The 14,175-nt window shown below is 35.4% G+C and overlaps 1 protein-coding gene across 3 annotated transcripts in view; it reads left to right on the top strand.

Moving 5' to 3' along the window:
• Nrg1 (neuregulin 1) overlaps positions 1-14,175 on the top strand; it is a 1,056,971-nt gene that overhangs the window by 234,167 nt on the left and 808,629 nt on the right. The gene's annotated exons all lie outside the window — the stretch shown is intronic.

The following is a 14,175-nucleotide window of genomic DNA, read 5'->3' as shown; positions in this document are numbered from 1 at the left end:
ACTACTAAGATGCAGTGACAGTTGGGGAACATTTTAGAGTCCATTTACCACAACCAGCTGCCAGTGACAGTGTTCTGTCGAAGGGATGAGCTCTTGGGATCCCAGTGGTAGCTAAGAGTTTAGTAGGATTTGCCAATTAGTCATTTTGTCCCTGATTTTGAAGGTCATTCAGTGCAGAGGGGAAATGGCTGAGTAGAGTAGGATCTGCTCACCAAGTCCCCTAAGACAGGACACAAGCTTTGCTGGTTCCATGTATGTTTGATTGGGTTTTCTATAGCATTAGAATGCCATGATATAGGAGGGGGTCATCCTTATTTCAAGAAATAAAAAATATTTTTCATCCTGACGCTCCTTCTAGTTGTTCAAAGTTTGAGCAGGATCACATATTATGGGAGAAGAGAATGCTTTAAGAGTGAAATTTATTCTCTATATGAATGTTTATTGATCATCTACTGCATGCTAGCTGTTATTATAAAAGGAAGGCAGTAACTCTACCCTCAGGAAGCATGCTGTACATGCCAGCCACCATGTCAGTCACTGGGGGACTTCCATTAGGAAGGATAAAGTAGATAATGGGAAAAAATATGGGTTTCAGAAGAATACAGCTACTGATTAAAATTGTACTTCTGTTGGGTGATCTTAGCTCACCAATGTGACTCTTGCATCCTTTATTGCTTGAAGTAAACAACTGGGTCTAAGATTTTCCTCCTCACAGACTTTGGGGAATGCTTTTAAAAGCATCTAGTGCACACAAGTGATCACTATTAAATTCCTTCCCCCTTTACCAAAGCAGATCATTAGAAAATTAGCTATCAAGAGAGAGTTTGATATTCAACCTGCTCTACAAAGTTACACAAAAGTCATAAATACCAACTATATAACTAACCACCCGGGACACAATCTCTTTGGTTATGTGCAGTTTGTTTTTATTGTTGTTATATAGTCTCGTATATTCTCAGGATTTTGTGTTTATTATTTTACTATGACTAGCACATCTTAATTGCCCAATTAAACAAAAGACTTAAATGACTCAAAGGAGTATTCTGCTTGGCAGTGTAAGTAATATTCTCTCTGAAAATATATGAATATTGATATAAATCAATTGAGTGGAACATATGTCTGTTTCCGTTTTAAACAAGTCTAGCATCATAAGCTTTAGGCCAATATTTTTTTTCTTTAGGGTTTTTTTTCTTTCAGATGGGTGCAAAGTGAGGGAGCAGAAAGGGAGGGAGGGAGGGGGGAAATGCAGTCACACTATTCATTATACACAACATGGAAAATAACCTATGTAACTTGTGGACAGGAGGAGGAAACTGGGGAAAATGAAGGAAGGGGTGACATTGTCCAGAAAACAGAAATGTATTCAGTACCTGACTTATGAAATGGTAAGCACTCTGTACAGCAAAAACATTATTCAGATGAAAGGATAGTAGATAAGGAGTGGAGTGTCACAACTACCACTCAATTTAGCAAATGTATTCATTTACTCTAAAGTTGTCATTCATTCATTCTACAAACTCTTTTAAGGCTCTAGGTACTGGAAGCATAGTTAAGAATTATGCATGTAATGTTTGACAAAACAGATAATAACTTTTTGGAGAAGTTGAGCTATTTCTTCCTTTTATCTGAATAATAAGCAGAGTAGCTTAGTTAAGTAATGTTATTAAGAACTTGTAGTATAAGTCTTACATTTTCTCTAGTAGGTAGTAGATCAAATGGGTTAATATGAACTAAAATCTTCTTAGCTACTTCTGTTCACTTGGTTGGGGTCCTTAGAAAGAGTTATCACTTATATTTGTTGTTTGAAGTATCCATTTCTATAATATGAAATGAATCCTACTCATAACAAGGAAATATTTTTAATCTTCATTTAAACTGTATAATTTTTTGAGAAAAGGAGAGCAGTTCTCTCTGCACATAACAATTGATGAGTAAATGTTGTTTTCTTATCTAGATTAAAAATTATTAAACCTCGGGGCTGAGAAGGTGGCTCAGTGGTAGAGCGCTTTCCTTGCATGCATGAAGCCCTGGGTTCGATTCCTCAGCACCACATAAGCAAAAAGGAAAAAAAAAGCCGGAAGTGGCACTGTGGCTCAAGTGGTAGAGCACTAGCCTTGAGTTGAAGAGCTAAGGAACAGCACCCAGGCCCAGAGTTCAAGCCCCACGACTGGACCCTCCCCCCCAAAAAAAATTATTAAGCCTGGTGCCAGTGGCTCATGTCTATAGTCCTAGCTATTGAGGAGGCTGAGATCTGGACAATTACAACGTAAAGCCAGCCCAGGCTAAAAAGTCTACTGGATTCCATCTCCAAAATACCAGCAAAAAGCAGAGCTAGAGGCATGGCTTAAGTAGTAGAGCACCAGCCTAGCCAATGTGGGCTATAAATTCAAACTCCCACCACAAGCAAAACTCATAAATTGTTATCCTATATTAATTGTGCATAATTTTTGGTTTCATATGACAATTTCAAAATGTATAAAGTACTTGGATTACATTTAGATTTTGAAAATGAGCAGGTACCTATTAGCTATTTGGGGGCCTGATAAATTTTTGTATTCAAATAGCAATAACATATCATTTTGAATTTTTTTCAATAATATGAGGAATAGTTTCCTCCAAATTCCTAAGCCAATGAGCTCAGCAGTTGTTTTGAGACCTTGTATAAAATAAGCTACATTTTGGGCCTTTAAAGATGAAAATTATAACTCAAATTATGAAAGGTTTCTTGTAGAGATAAATTTGGTAGTTATAGCTCTTGAAGCGTTCCAACCAAAGAGTTAACAACCATCCATACTCTCTGGAATCCATAGAAGCCCCAGGGGGAGGAGTGTGTGGCAGTGTATCAGACCCTGAGCCACAGCGCTCTCTGTTACAAGATTCACCTCCGACTTCTATTCTTACAACAAACCTCCATGCCCTCCCCTTCCTCTCACCTTCACATCCACAGCAATGTGACCACACTACTCCTTTTTCTTCCAATACCATCCATGTAAAAACAAATGAACATATACGGAAAAAAAACCTAAGATCCTTTGAGATCCACATATTTATTTTATAATCTTTCAGGTTATGGCTTAATATTTAAATTGTTTGAAATCTTATAGAATATGTGGACTGGCCATTATATTCACCCCTTACTGTTTACATTAGAATCAAGCAATTAACATTTTTCTTGCATTGTCAATGACACCATTTAAGAAAACCAAGAGAACAAACAAGTACTGAGAGTGTAGAAGGAATTGGTGAGGGAGGGGGAGAGAAAAAAGAAAGAAGAGAAGTGTGGAGAGACAAAAGAAAAGGAAGGAGAGAGGAGAGAGGCCAGAAGAAATAGAATGTAAACAAGGAAGGGAACTTTTAGAATAATTATGGCTTTGTGAAAGTGCTGGTCAGTTTATCAATTTAATAAACTCAATGTTGGGAACATATGGAGTTTTCAGTGACCTAATCTAAACAAAATAAGGAACACATAAAAATAAATTTTGTGGTTTTCTTTTCAAGAGTGTATTTTCAGCTACTGAATCTAGTGCGAGCAGTAGATGCTGGCTCAGGCAGCACAGTATGATTTTGATAAGATCTGAGGATGCATCAAACCAGAAATGGATAGTTTGTGCTATAAAATGATGCATTCTACCTAAAGACTTTCAGATAATTGGCTTTTTAAATATTCTTGTGTATCTCAGAAAGGATAGTGGCTTGAATAACAGTCTGCTCTTGGAGAATACGATAGTAGAAGAAAATCTGAAGGAAAGGAGATAATATCGTGTTGTCTGTAAAATATATTTAGCTATAGAAGTGGTGGTGTGACAAACCTTTAGAAATGCTGCTCACTGTGGATTCAGGTTTTGTTTGGATTTGTTTTGTTGTTAACAGCATTGGCAAATAAATTCCTGCAAAGTATTCTGCTTGTCTTCCCATGCAAATAGTCCATAGTTTGTTAGCAAGATGATATACATAGTTCTGCTCCTTACAATGGTAGATACATATTTTTGTATAGGTAATAAAAGAAGTGCCAAAGAAAGCAGGAGATGTTTTCTACTGACAGCATCCACAGTTCTGCCAATCAGGCAAAGCTGCCTGGTACAGTCAGTATGTCTGGAACTTGGCAAGTCCTGGGGAAAGATGAAGCATCTTATGCAACTATGATGTTTGTAACTCAAATATATTGGAATAAACATATAAAATCACCCTTGCTCCCTTCCTCCTTCCCTCCCTCGCTCGTTCCTTTCTTCTTTCCTTCCTTCCATCCTTCCATCTTTCATTTTCTTTCTCTCCTTTCTGTCCTTCTTTCTACTTTTGGGCTCAAGTGATCTTCCTGCCTCCACCTTCCAGGTTACTTTTTGTGGGAGGTACAATACCTGGCTCCAATGAACATCTTTTCTTTCTTCTTTCTTTTCTTTTTCTTTTTGGTGAGTCCGTGGGCATGAACTCTGGGGCTGAGCACTGTCCCTGAGCCCTTTTGCTCAAGGCTAATGTTCTTCCCCTTTGAGCCACAGAGCCACTTCCAGTTTTCTGGTGGTTAATTGGAGATAAGAATTTCACAGTGACTTTCCTGCCCAGGCTAGTTTCAAACCACAGTCCTCAGATCTCAGCCTCCTGGGTAGCTAGGATTACAGGCATGAGCCACCAAGGCCTGGCTAAATGTCTTTCCAAAGTGTGTATTACTCAATATTTTTGATTTCTGGAGTGATAAAATAGGGCTCGTATATTAAGATTAGAGAGAAAATTATACCCATCAGGTGATCTTGTTGAGCTGGAGCTGGAGCATATAGCAACAAAGATATTCATATAGAGAAAGAAATTTGACCATATCTAGAAACAAGAAACCATATGAGTTATTTCCTTATTAAATAGAGCTTTTTGCTTATGAAGTGAGTAATAATTAGTGAGAAGCTAAATTCATGGCACAGAGTGTATATTGTTAAAGTATATTCCTCAGTAAAACTAAATTTCAGAAATCTATCCCTCTATCCCTTTTCCATGTCTGGACTTAAGTGAATAGCTGGGCCAATTTTAAATTAGCAGTACTTGGTAACTAGTAGTGTAGATGAATGTTGTGAAGTTTTATGTCCTGATGAATGAAATTATTTTTTTGTTTATAATACAGGAAATGTGGACATACAATATCTACATAATGTGTACATTTATAAGGAAAGCATATTACCATATTTATAATTCAATCTCTAGAGATAATCAGTGCTAACTTATCTTGTCTTTGGAGAGGTAGGAATGTAATCCAGGATTAACTCATGGAAGGCAAATTCTCTATGAGTGATCTACCTTCCCAACCCACTGTTAATATTTTTGTATAGTTCCTTCCATCTTTTGTGTTATTAATTTTGTAATATATAATATTGTATGAATATATTGTATAACATAATATATATACATATTTTATGTATTATGTTAGGAGCAATATTATATATGCACAGATATATGTATATATGCATATGTTTATGTATATACATGTGCATATAAGTATTTTTATGTACATATATACTATATATGATAGTTACATATTTGTATAGCTACAAAATAAATATACTTTTGATTCTTGAGAAAAATAAGGAAGCTACAAAGAAAGTATAAAAATGATTACATTCAATTTCTAGGAAACAGTAAAATAAATTATATAAATTGGAACTAATTTTGCTATGTGCTCAAGCTTGGTAAAATAATCAGGAAAATCATCTCTAATCATAAATTAATTAGATATATTTTAAGGTGTCTATTGTGTAACATCATTTTCCCACACGTGTAACTTCTGGAGAGGCAGCAATCAAGTGAAGAACTTATTCCCAAACTTTGGGCTCTTCTTATCCATCAGAAGAAGATTGCTAATAATTGGCAGTAAACCAACTCTAAGGTTGATATTTTTTGTTGTTTTTTTCTTGTAGATTCTAGCCATAGACTTCTCTCTGATGTTTTTTTTCCTCCCATAATGGGTTTCTTCTTTTCTTGTCATGGTAATTACTCAGGAGATATAACCTCAATTTTGTCAAGTTAATATCAGCTTGGAAAAGAAATAAAATGTAGTCATGTGAATAGATTTCTTTGGTATTTTCCATACAACACTGGGACTCCTGTTTGTTACAATTATTCTGTTTCCTGTGAAACAGGGTGAAACTCAGCATCCAAAGGAATGAAATGAGACAGAATAGAATTTCCTGTGATATGGCCCAACATTTTGGGAGATAAGATTAGTAATGACAATCATACACCAGAGAAAAGGAAAACTAGATTTCAGGTAAAGGATTTTAAAAGATTTCAGGCCTTCAGGAAATATGAGTAAGTGGAGGACAGAGGCAGGCCCTACTTCATACTTGAAAATTTAGAGATGGTGTGAATATTCTTATAGAGAAGTCGTTCAGCTCTTAGGTCCTAACATGTCCAGTAACTATGTACATAGACAAGATTCCTACCATCAGTGGTAATAAATAGGTGACAGAGACATTTAAGAAGAAACAAAGACAGATGCATTTAACTTGCAGCAATCCCATGATGAATCTTCAAAAAAAATGATTCAAGTCTTAGAAAATAAGATCTCTGAGAAGTCAGGGCTTTCTGGTGAGCATGCCTGAGGGAAGATGGCTACGAAAGCCTTTAATGATGAGAGTCAAGCAGGAGAGATTGTTACACAGAGAGAGCTGGTCAGCTCTTCTGTTAACTGTAGTGAGGATAGCAGTAATATAAGTTACAGTGCATGGGATTTAGATTAGATGAAGAAAGTATGTTCTCATAATAAGAATGATCAAATGTTAGACTATTTCCAGTAGTTTATGATATCATTCTGCAAAAATTATTTAGTAATTTCTGTTTATATAGCCAAGAAAAATAAAAACAATACATGTACATATTAATATTTATGTACATTGCATGCACATACATGTAAGTGCACAGGTGCTCATACAGACACACAAAGATTATTGACTTAAGACATTTGTATTTTTATTATTTTGCAAATTATAATCAAATACCTTTTAGACATCTTTCTTAAGTTTGTATGTGGACTAGTGGCTAATACTCACAAGATTTCTTCTAGATCAATATAGAATGTTGCAGTTTGCAAAAGCAAAAATAATATGAATATGAGACTCTATGAAATTTTTTCTCTCCTGTCTGAAGTAGGACAGTTTGGAAGTCTCTGTTGCCGGTGTGTTTCTGGGTGCAGTGATGCATTTCATAGCATTGACAAATGTCAGCTAGGCTTTTTGAGGCTTCAGGGCTCTGAACTGTCCTCTCTTGAATTGGTCAATGTGGGTTTTTTTCTTTATTATTTTTCCTTAAACAGCAAACCAGATCAACTATTTTTCAGATATTTACAGATTGAAAATGGATAAACTTCTCAAATTTATATATTTCTTCTACAAAATGGAATTCAGCAACAATAATCTACTAGAAACTGCTTTGGATGCTGTTATTAGACACCCTAGGATATTCTATGAGTGATTTTATATATCCCCATCGTTAATCTGTTATCAGCAGGATGTGTCTCTTTGCCTCTGCTGATCATTCTTCCTAGACCTACAGATTCACACTTCCTTCAATGAAAAAACATTTAAATGTGAATAACACCTATGAAAACCCCTAAAGCTCTGTATTTACACAAAAAAGACTCAGAAACATTGGCTTATCAGAGAGAAACATTTCATATTTTTCTCTTTTAAAAGGAAAGTGTGGTTTCATACATAATTGTCACTAACAGATGATCTAAGGGAATGTGTACTTGTTCAAATACAAAATCTTATTCTGGCTGTTTTAACTTTGTAATAATACAAAAAAAAATAGTGTAGCATCTGTTGGTGAAGTTTAAACCTCTATTGCACTAAGGTCAGTGCTTCGCTAGTCATGAAGCCCAGACATGAAAAAAGTAGTGCCAAACTAGTATCTCTTTCCAACTGTTACAGAGAAAACATTTTTCTATTTTACCTTCCTGCGTAGATGACTTCCACTTTTCTATGGTAATTTTGTAGGCATATTTTTGTGTAAGAAAACTGCATACACCAGTCTTACTTGGAAAACAAATGAAAATAGCTCTCAAGGTCAAGACTGTAGACCTAGCTAACCCTGCAAACTCTCCCTTTTCAAATTCCAATGAAATGGATGTCAAAACAAAGAAAAATGTAAGTATTTTGGTTCACCATGAAGGGCCTACTTTTTGAAAAGTAGGAAAGGCTGAAGAAAACCATGGTAAGGAGTATAGCTAGGCTCTAGAGTTTGGGTCAGCAAGTATAGAAAGCATCAGAGGTCAGAAGCTGAAAAGTAGAATTTGTGATGATAGGTAGCAAGTCTAAAGAACAGCTCAAGTTTGCTTTGAGCAACTCTATGCATATTACTGTAGCATTTACTACTACAAGTAAAGACAGGGAAGTAAGAGAGATTCAGGAAGTCTGCATGAAAGGGCCAAGGCTGTTTAGCATGTGGGCAGCTAGCCAAGCCTAAACTTACACCCTAGTTTGGCCAATTGGGATGGCCCTCTTGGCGTGGAGGTTGTCTGTGTAAGACCTAAAGCAAAACAGCACGGAAAAGTTTGTCTGGAAAGCGAATCAGTCAAAATACCAGCAACTTATGTTAATCAGCCTCATCATCCATAGAAGAACTGGACTATAGAAATCAGCAGTATTAAATAGAAAGTAAAAGAAGAAAAGAGAAAAAAAATAAAATGACCAGAGGAAGCATGTTTTTCAACTTCTGCACTAAGGAACCTTTTGGAGCCGATTATTTGTCGTCATCGTTTTTGTGGAGTGGTGTTCTGTGTATTGTAAGTTTAGCAGTGCCCCTGGCCTCTGTCCAAGAGATACTGGTAGAAGCAGTGCCCACACTGTACAAAATGAAACAAAGTATGTCTTAATATCCAGACAAAAATCACTGGCAAATCTTCTGGAGGACAAAATCAGTACTGGTTGTGAAACACCAGTCTGGAGGAAATAGTATCGTTTTAAAATATCTAAATTCCTATCCTCAGACATATCAGAGAGATGATCATTTCTAAGACTTCTGTGATAGGAAAAATAGAGAAATTGAAGATGGATTTTATAAAATATTACAGTAGAGTAAAAAAATAATTTCAGCCCTCCTCAACCAAGATTATGAAGAAAGTCAAGGTTAATTTCCAAATGAAAGGGAAAAGGAAGATTTGAAACATGAGCAAAGTAGAGAACAAAAGATATTAACTTGAGAGACCCAACTTTCTAGTAAAAATTGTAAAAGAATATAAAAAGAACAATACATGAGATTTTTTTGATGTTTCCCAAAAGTGAAGACAGGCATATTTCTTCAAAACAAAACAGCTTAAATAATGTTTTAAATAATGATGTTTTTCTTTGTTTCTTGGCTGTGTTGGGGACGGGTGTTGAACTCAAGACCTAGAACTTACTAGTGAGTTTTCTACAACTGGAGCATGTCCCCTAAACCCCCCACTTTTTTTTTTTTTGCTTTAATTTAGTTTTAGATGGAGTCTCTCTGGAATTTTTCCAGGAAATCTCTATGTATTTAGAATTAGAAGAGAGTATCATGAGGCCTTAAGAGCAACTAATTTAGATAAAACCACACCAGATACTTTAATAAAATTTAGAGCACTAAAAGTAAAGATCCAAAAGGGTTTGAAAAACAGAAAAAAGCATATTCTATTATATATAAGAATTGAAATCATGCTGAAATTTTAATCAGCATCTCAAAATACTAAGTGATAGTGAAACAAAACCTTCAAAACAGACACAAGCAAACTTAATAGAGTTAGTTCCTGACTTATGATAGCTCTCTAGTGCAAAAGTGATATGCAGCAGTGGAAACCACACTGCAAACTTTGATCTCCTTACCTAAGGCTCCTGTCTAGCAAAGCTGGGTAGTAATAATGATCCAAAGTTAGCCATGTGCTGATCAGGGAGACAAACCATGCTTTTGAGGGCACTAGGTTGCTATGTTGGGATATTTGGTAGGTTAGATGTTTGAGACACTTTCTCAGCTAAATGATATTCTCAACTTACTGGGTTGTCATGTCAAGGAACAATAGTATTACACGAAATAGATTAGGAAACCCAAAAATAGAGCCAAATAGCTAGATGCTCAAGTAGTTTTTGACAATGATACAGAGGCCATGCAATAGAACACATACCCACTGTCAGGTAAGAAGTGAGCCTTCACCTGTCACAGTTTACCCCAAAGTCAACTCAGAATTGGCCATGGACTAAAAATCTTCAGAGAAAAAAGCAGGAGAAAAATCTTCCAGATCTAGGACTAGCCAAAGAATTCCTAGGGTTGAGACAGATAGCACAGTCTAAAAATAGAAACCCTGGTAAATGGAACTTCATGAAGTGAGAAAAACAAAACAAAACAATGAAATATTGCCCTCCCAAAGAGGATGAAAAGACAATGTACAAACGAGAGGAAAATATGTGTAATCCACATGGCTATTCCACATGGCTAGAGCTTGGAAACTGAACAGTAGAAAACAAAAACCAAACCCAATAACAAGCTGTTTAGAAAATGGACAACTAAACATGAGCAAATATTTCAATAAGGGATCTCTAAATGGTAAAAAAAAAAAAAAACAAAAAAAAACTACATAAAAAGATGTCTGAAATTATCACTCACTAGAGAAATACAAATTGAAATAAAAATAAAGTATTATTACACATGTATCAGAACAACTAAAACAAGAAAGATAAGTGACAAAAAGCTGTCAAAGATGGAGAAAAATTGTATCACCTATGCATTGCTAGTAGAATATAAGTGGTAGAGACATTTTGCAAAACAGCTTGTTAATTTCACAAAAATAAGCATATGAATACCTTATTACACAAAAGATCCCACAGAAATCAAAATTTGTGTTAATACAGAATCCTGGGCACACATGTTCCTATGTACTAGCTCTATCTACAGTAGTGGCAAGCAGGATACAGCCAGGTGTCCTCCAGAAGGTGAGAGTTAAGTCTTATGTTAATGCAGCCTTAGCTACAATGGTATTATTCAGTAGCATAAAGGGAGGCTGTTGATTCATGCAACAACCAAGATGAAATTGCCCTCTGCTGAGAGAATTGTGCTGAGTGAGAGGGTGAGAAAGTCCAGTCCCAAATGTTTACTCCATTTTTAGAACATTTCTGAAATAACGAAAGTGAAGAAATAGCAAACAGAGCAGTGGTTGCTAGGGATTAGCTAAAGGATGGCAGTGGGAGGGAGGGTATTGTGGCTAGCACCATGAGACAGGAGGGGTGGTGGTGCTCATGTGATTGTCTGAATGGCAGTATCCTGGATGGGATCCCACACTGTAGGGCTGCAAGAGGTTTCCACTGGGAGAACTGGGAAAAGGGTCCATGTGATTCCTGTGTGATTCATACTGCTTATGAAGCTGTAATTATCTCACAATTGAAAGTTTAATTTAAAAATTTGATACTGCTTGATTTCATCTTTTATCAAATTGCTCTTCGTTTAATTACCATTTCAGAATGACCTACTTAATGAGTCCATCAACATCTGAAAACTCTCCAGATCTATCTTGTGTTCCTTTTCAGGTCTAGCTTGGGATCCCTCCTAGACTTCTTAGGAAAAAAATGACAGTGTTATAGTAAATCTGTAAGTCTCTTCCCCAATTTAGGTTAACATTGTAATGTCTGCAGATGACTTGCTATGTGTACACACAAACACACACACACACACACACACACACACACACACACACACACACACACACACATAAGAAAAGAAAAGAAAAATTCTTCCATCAGTATTTAGTAGATTCTGGGAAAGTTGTTAATATATAAACAAACCAGTTCCCAGATCAATTTATCTTCTAGACTAAGATTAGGAATATAACAGAATTAGCACCAATATTGCTCACTACTTACATAGAAAGTGTCATAATAAAACTCTTTAAAATAGTTTGCTACTTGTATTACATTTTTAAAAATTTGCCGTCCATTACTCTCTAGGGGTAGATAATGCTCTTTTCTTGTTCCATTTTTGCCATATGTCATCCTGACATTTTAATTAGCAGTGATTTAGACTTAGAAAGTGTTAAAGGCAAACTTCTAATAAATTTTGCACTTTATTGTTGCTTCAGTTGTCTGTACAGTGCCTGTACTAGCCAAATACCAGTGGCCTGTAATCATAGCTACTCAGGAGTCTGAGATCTGAGGATTGAGGTTGAAGTCCAGCCAGGGCAGGAAAGTCCCTAAGATGCTTATCTTCAGTAAACCACCAAAAATGCTGGACATGGAGCTTTGGCTCAAGTGGTAGAGTGCTAGCCTTGAATAAAAAAAGCTCAGGGATAGAACCCAGGCCCTGAGTTTGAGTCCCAGGACCAGCATACACCCCCCCCCCCACAGATACTATATTAATTTATATACAATTAATACAATATTTTAATGAAAATAATGTAATATAGATATCACATGCCATTATATACTAAAGGAAAGAAAGAACCATTCCATAAAAGATATTAGGGCAACAGGAGAAATATTTAAAAAATAATAAATTTAGGTCCTTTTACCTAGTTATGCACAACAGTAAATTTCATATGGATTTAAGGGATTAATTCTTCTTTGAAAAGAAAATATGACCCCCTCCCAAATACAGATGTAAAGAGATACCTGGAGTTCAATGTATTTTCCTTGTAATTAGGAGAAGCAAATCTTTCAAAGCATTAAAATACAAGAGAAAGAATAAAGAGATATTCATAGATTCACTAAGTGATAAAGGTTTTGTGATGTTAAAAATCCCTAGTGTATTTGATGTTTATATTCATGATCTATCATATGAAAGCTTATACATAAATCTAATACACGCTGTTCTCTTACAAATAAGGAAAAAAGGGACTATCTTAAGGAAAAAGCAAAACAACGCTCATAATTATAAGCAATAAATAACCCTTTAATCAACAACTGATTAAGAAGAAATAGAATATAAAAGTAAATTTTGTTTTTTGCTATTAGAGTGAACTTTTACTGTCTGATGTGGGGAGCTTTTAAATATTTTAGATGATTTATAGAAATTCCTAATATTTTAGGCAGCATTTCTATAAATAAATATTTTGTAGATTTCAGTAGCACTGATTTTTTTTCAAAGTAGAATGAATATTAAAAAAAATCTTACTTCCAATTAATTTCAGCACTAGTAATGGTGATGTGCAGGCTGCTGAAACTTCCACCAGTGCTAAGAATATTATTATGTTGTCATCTCACAAGATGCAGAACAATCAAAGTCTTATGCACAAAGAAATTAATTACAGCATTCTTCATAATGAAGTTAAGTGTTCCTCAATAAGGAAATGTTTAAATTACCATCACATACTCAGAATTCTGTGCAGCCATTCTAATTATATCTTTGAAGTGATTTTTTAATAATAAGGAAAAGCACTTATGGTATAATGCTAAGTGATTAAGTAATGAATGTATGTTAAGATGTTGCAGGAAATTATGATAAGTTATTGCAGAGTTTATTGCTGGCTAGTGGAATCAGAATTGTCATTTTTCTTCTTTAAAGCCCCAACTTTCCAACCTATGTAATCAGAAAATAAAAAGATTTAAAATTTCTGGGAGTTTATATAGAGCACCAGAAACATTTTTAAATTGATGTAGCTAGTGTAGTTAATAAAACCACAATATACCTTAAATAACATCTCAGCTGTGTCTTTGCAATATTTTGGCAATGCTTGCATTTAGCATTATTTACTGTTACATCTAAAATGACAGAGGAGCATTTATACAAAGGGAGATTAAAATCTATTTGTATTAAGAAGCCTTGGGAGTTCTTCTATGTTATTGCACTGTATCTGCATTTCCATTTGCATTAATTTTTTAAAGGGGTTTACTGCTAAAGCTGGTCCCCAAGAAGTCAGTTTTGGGTTGTTGGGTTTTTGTTGTTGTTCTTGTTCTTGTTGTTACCCATACTTTGGCAGGAGGCAGAATGTCTGCAATTCCTCTTTCTGGTTTTAACTGACTTTGAATCCTGTCCTTTTGGCTTACACACCTGGTTTCTAGCCAGAAGACAGGGGAAAAAAAAGCCTTTATCTATTGGTTTTTAAATGTTATTTCCCCTTTGGCTTTGTTAGGGGTAAAATCCTGCCTTTGCATCTGAAATTGGAAACTTCTCATCCTGGAGTCAGAGTATAATTCATTGGAAGGTTATCTGTTATCTGTGTCTAAGATCAGCATTTAGGCTGATCTTTATTTATATCCAAGT

Source organism: Dipodomys merriami, unplaced genomic scaffold, assembly GCF_024711535.1.
Source record: "Dipodomys merriami isolate MVZ:Mamm:240054 unplaced genomic scaffold, mDipMer1.0.p SCAF_12, whole genome shotgun sequence".
Lineage (NCBI taxonomy): Eukaryota > Metazoa > Chordata > Mammalia > Rodentia > Heteromyidae > Dipodomys > Dipodomys merriami.
Note: the sequence above shows the minus strand (reverse complement) of the source record. Positions and strands in the feature narration are given on the sequence as shown.